General features: G+C 38.2%; 1 non-coding gene across 1 annotated transcript; it reads left to right on the forward strand.

The window, feature by feature from the left end:
- The first annotated feature begins 5,583 nt into the window (after positions 1-5,583).
- On the forward strand, positions 5,584-5,689 carry LOC115211321. Its single transcript, XR_003881590.1, has one exon. It is a non-coding gene; the product is annotated as a U6 spliceosomal RNA (small nuclear RNA).
- Positions 5,690-6,117: the final 428 nt, after the last annotated feature.

A 6,117-nucleotide genomic window follows, 5' to 3' on the forward strand; every position in this document is an offset into this window, starting at 1 on the left:
AATAACATCTGGGAATTACCTTCCCACGGCTTGCTTTAAAAAATGGTTCTGTTCATTGCGTTAACTACCAACAGGTAGTAACATTATACTTCCCATTCCTTGCAGTAATAACAGTTATATATAATATATAGTTTATATTTCGTAACTTAGCGGTTCACTTATAGCGAATAATAAAATAAGTACCAGACTTTAAAAAAATAAGTACTGAGGACGATTGTTCAATGTGATATCCTGCATGGCCGTAATCTAATGGCTGAATCAAATAAAAGATAAAAGTTTTATACATACATACATACATACATACATACATACATACATACATACATACATACGGAAGAATAAAGTTCACAGTCAATTCTTTTGCAGATCGTATGGAGGTTGGTCCATATTTCCGTGAAGATATAGGTCCTAAGGTATAATCCCAGGTAAATGTAGTCAGTATTTTAGCAGTATTTTGGATGATGCGTGCAGGTTGAGGTGGTTAGCTAGTATTTAAATGGTCTGCGTGGGTATATAGAGTGAGAAAGACAGACACCAAGATAGACAGAAATGGGTTGTGAGTGAGTTGATAGAAGAGAGAGGAGAAAGAGAAAAAAAAGAGAAAAGACAGGAATGGGATAAGTCCGGGAAGGAATGAATGAGAGCGAAAGTAAAGTAAAACCGAAAATCAAAATCGAAAAGTCAAAATAGAAACAAAAATAAAATAATAAAAAAGAAAAAGAATAAAGACAGATATAACATGCCAGTATTATATATATTAATATGTTAGTATATTTGTATGTTATATATATATGTATGTATGTATGTATGTATGTATGTATGTATGTATGTATGTATGTGTATATATATATATATATATATATATATATATATAACAGTTTAATTAGGCTCCGTGCAAGTTAAAGTTTATACGTTGTCTGATCAATAAGTGTCCGTTTTCTTGCAATAGTAACGAAGCTAAAACACGCAGAATAAAACTGCTTAGCACAGACTGACTTTGAGTAGTGCAGTGCATGCGCAAAAGGTTTTAACATTCTAGCTCTATTCTGCTGTTCAGAACAGTGCTTGGAAGTAACGTGTGTAGCGTGTGTTCGTTGCGTTAACCATGACAGAGAAAGTTGAGCAAAGAATCTGCGTCAAATTTTGCCAAAAGCTTGGCGATGCCTGCTCTGAGGCCTATGCAAAGTTTTCAAAAAGTTTTCATCGTTCTCGACGCAATCAAGGAGTCTTTCTGGTCAGCTGAAAGCAATTTTGGAACAAACTTGGCAGGCATGCGTCTCATATCCAAATCTTCAGTAATAATAGACTAAACTGAACTGTAACTAATCTGCACATCCTCTGATAACTCACTGATGGTGATTCAATGATTTCCCCTCACAGCTGCACGCACATCCGCGATGTTTTCCCTAGTTCTACTGGTTGCGGGTCTCCCAGAACGTTCGTTAATATCGACATTTTTTCGGCCATCCTTGAAACATCTGAACAACTCATACACTTGTGTGCGAGCGATACACTCCTCTCCATTCACTTTCTGCAACTTTACATAGGCCTCTGAGCAGGTATCGTCTTGACAACTTTATCTGTCCCGTCAATGCGACGATCACACACTACACACCTTCCTTCCAACCAGATGTGAGCTAGAACGATAAAACTTAGTGCACACGCCCAGCAGGGTTCAAGGTCAATCTGTGCCAAAGCGGCTTCACTCTGCGTGCTTTAGCTTCGTTACTATGGCAACAGTCCGGATACTTATTGTTCAGACCTAGTATATATATATATATATATATATAGACATATTCGTGTGTCTGTGTGTGTGTTTGCGTCTCTGTGTGTGAGTGTGTGTATGTGTGTGTCTGTACAAATAGAATATTCATCAGCCCATTGCTAACAAAATTAGACGTCTCAAAAATGTTGATTAGTTTAGAATGAAGTGAAATATTGAGCTGAATATGTGGAAATTTCGTTAGATATTCTTTTTTAATGTCTACGAATATAGATTGTATATTTAAATGTATAACTTCACATATTTAAAGAGGTCGATTGTCTACGACATGTTTATAATTTGTTCAGAATATCGATCACTTTCTTTGAAGCATTTATAATAGAATAGTTGTAACATTGTATTATGAGATAGGATGTACATATATTTCATACGTAAATATATATATATATATAAACATACAGTCACGTACACACATACACACACATATATAGATGTACATATACGAACATAAATACGTATATAAATGCATACATACACACGTGCGTGATTCTAGCCATTTACGGAGTTTATACATTTCACTGAAAGTGAAAAGAAGCAGGAAATGTTCCCAAAGGTCTCTTCTATTTCGTTATTAACATGACGCTGGCAAGAGCAAAATATTGGTATGTTCAACATCCATTGATTTTAATATCCTACATGTATAAGGAGGGAGTCACCACTTGTTTCATCTCTGGACTACTGGAAATAGCAGCCAGTCCTCCCACAATTCACACTCTATTGCCTTAAAAATGAAAGAGCTTCCATTAGATTAAGTAACCTTAGTTACTCGAACGCTTCGTTTGAGCTAAACATCGATAACAAATTACATATATTCGTAGTAAGAAAAGTGTAAGCATACATATGACTTTATTTCCATCTCTACTTTTATGTTAGTATATATGTATATTTTTCTATTTAGGTTTATTTGTAGCTTTCTTACCAATAGAGAAAAGGTTGGTTTCTAACTGAGATCCAAGGCTCCTCTGAAATTTGAACACCAACAGAGTAGATGTGCACCGAAATTTCGACGTTAGCAAAGATAAATGTGTGCAATGTTATTTGGCGCAAGTATTTGGTGTCAGTACATGTACAGATCTGTCTGCTTTATTCTCTGTGTGTAACTCAAGCGTATGTACTTCTTTATATGCTAAACGTTTGGAAAGTTTTGCATATTTTGACAGTTCCATTGATGACTTATACTTGTGGTCTTCTAACTATCGTTTCCCATTCTGGTTTTGAGAACTTTAATTCCTTAAGTATGCTTAAATAGAATGCATGTATGAACGTATGTATGTATCTATGCATGCGTCTATGTATGCTTGTATGTCAGTATGCATGAGTGTATGTACATGTGTGTGTGCGTGTGTGTATGTGTTCTTACTGACACACATACACACACATGCAAACATATTTAGAAACATTATATCATTAATTCACATGAGTAGTTCACCTGATAGTACAAGTATACATTAATACATTTATACATTTCAATAGAGAAGCAGATGGTTTCCAACCCTTTGCAAGATCTTTGCACTGGAATTTAAGCAACACATAGGTGCTCGTGTCCCATGAGTATTCGTATGCATATTCTAACATGTATAGATATGTATAATGTGGCCTATTCATGTGAACATATACTCATCCTTGTATGTCTAAACGTGTGTATATCTACTTACGATTGGCCATACCTCTGGAATGCTTTGCACAGTTTCATTGATTCATTAATAACTTATGATCAAAGTCTTTTAATTAACAGTGTCCGTTCTGAATTTGTGAAAACGTTTTTCAAAGATGATGCTGAGTAAATTGTAATATCACCGTGATCACCGTGACCGACCAGGCTATCAGATTTTGCTTTATATCGCTGGTCACAATGCGCTTCGCATTGCTTTAGCCTTCAAATGACGCCACCCCGCTGGCTAAGCGAGCAGGCCAACAGAAGAAAGAGCGAGAGAAAGTTGTGGCGAAAGAGTACAGCAGGGATCGCCACCACCTCCTGCCGGAGCCGCGTGGAGCTTTAAGTGTTTTCGCTCAATAAACACTCACAACGCCCGGTCTGGGAATCGAAACCACAATCCTTCAACCGCGAGTTCGCTGCCCTAACCACTGGGCCATTGCGCCTCCAATTGTAATATAGGCATCATCACCCCCACCAATAAAGACAGATATAAATCTTGTGTTATTGTCCTAATGGAATGTCTGCTACTTTATCCTTAGATCAGTTAAGATGCTTTGTTTGTCTGTAGTATGAGCTAACATCTATTGCACAACTGGTTTCTACTAGTGTTCACTTTTATCCAGCCAAGCGTATGTCTAATCTATTCTGGTTACATTTTTACTGGGGTTTTCAAATGTCTTTGTAGTAGTACTACAAGGGCATATACCACCAGCGCCATCTCGACTAGCACGATGCTCACCACCATTGCCAACTGCGCAGATGTAGACATCATCATTTACTACAACAACGGTATTTACTTTTGCTGCGAGCACCGACTTCGTCCAAGGGATTCACCACACTGACAACCGTCTTCACCATCACTGTTGCCAATATACAACCAGTCTTCCACCGCCATCCCCTGTGTGACCTTAGCCACACGGTACCACCAACGCCATCATTTGGAAAGCTGCTACTACTAGCACAAGATTAAAATGGGGTCACAGCTCATCCGGCTATCCAAAATAGCAGGATCTTCATAGACGCACATTTCTTTGCCTTTATATTTTAGCCTTTGCGCCCGAAATATAAAGGCTTTTAAAGCTTTCTACATTGCTAGAAGCTTTCCTCATTTCTCATTTTTTTCATTATTCTTCTGAGCCAACTACAACACTCTCCTTTATATATTATTATCACGATTATCAATTCTATAAAATGCATTATATAGAGTTTTGGTCAGTAAATCATACCTTATACGTAGATAGTATGATAATAACTTTGTACAGACTTGTACAACTGCCTATGTTATTTAACATTTTCGATTTTATTTCTACAAGTTTAGTTTCAGACTACAACCGTTTGTCACCTTTAGGTATTTTACCTGTAACCCAATCTCTTTCATACACAAGTTATTTTGCTGATTTTGCAGCTTCATAGTTTGCAAAAGTTAACCCTTCAAAGTCTGAGAATATATAATTGTTGCTAGTCTCACAACAGACTGCTCTGGTTAACTATGTTACAGCCAACATAGCCATGACAACATATGCATGCATGATCCTCTGCTTATCAGAGAACTTTTCGCTTTGTGTTCTTGTCACATTATAGCTGTGCAAAATTATTGGGTGTATTGGTCATCGGAATACTTCCCGAGGAGTTCTTTTACCAACTTCTAGAATGCCATTTGCTTCATGTTTACAGATTCGATCAATAAATGCACTTCCACACTTGGTGGGTACCAAATATTGTCAAAGGTTATACACGACATTCAAACGTTCTTTCAATCGATATTAAACTTCTAACTCGTTTTTAGTTTTAAACAGAGATCAATATCACTATCGGTAGGGAATTTTTGCTGGTAAACACGAACTTCGCCTGGCATCCAATCGAGCAGCAAGCAGTTTAGTATATCAATACTCACACCGAGAACTTGTTGTTAAAGATCGATATGATAGTCCCAATAGAAGGTTTTTTTTTTATGCTAGTAGCCTCAAATCGAGTATTTTTCTTAACACTTTAGTTTCCTACCCGTGAAGGCTTAGTGGTTACGGTGTTCGGCTCACGATCTTACGATCGTGAGTTCGATATGCGGCTGTGCGTTGTAATTTTGCGCATGACACTTTTTTGCACATTGCTCCAATCCACTCAACTGCCAAAATAAGCAGTACTTGTATAACTTCGGCAATACATATACTATAATTGGAACGATACAGAGAAGATTAGCATGGCCCCTGCGCAAGGATGACACGCAAATTCGTGAAGCGTTCCATATTTTTCTACCGTGAAGGCGCATGGCTCAGTGGTTAGAGCGTCGAGCTTACGATTGTGAGGTTGTGATTTCGAATCCCTGACCGGGCAATATGTTGTGTTCTTGAGCAAGACACTTTACTTCACGTTGCGCCAGTTCACTCAGCTGTAGAAATGATTTGCGACGTCACAGGTGCCAAGCTGTATCGGCCCCTTTGCCTTTCCCTTGGATAACACTGGTGGCGTGGAGAGGGGAGGGCAGTATGCATGGCTGACTGCTGGCCTTCCATAAACAACCAAGCCCGAAGTTGTGCTTGGGAGGGTAAATTTTTAGGTGCAACCCCATGGTCAGTCGTGACCGAAGAGGGGTCTCAGATTCAGACACAGATCTATTTGAAAGGGCCAGCCTTGTCACATTTTGTGTCACGCTGACTCTTCCTGAGAACTACTTTAAGGA

The sequence above is a fragment of the Octopus sinensis genome, linkage group LG4 (genome assembly GCF_006345805.1).
Source record: "Octopus sinensis linkage group LG4, ASM634580v1, whole genome shotgun sequence".
NCBI classification, from domain to species: Eukaryota; Metazoa; Mollusca; class Cephalopoda; order Octopoda; family Octopodidae; genus Octopus; species Octopus sinensis.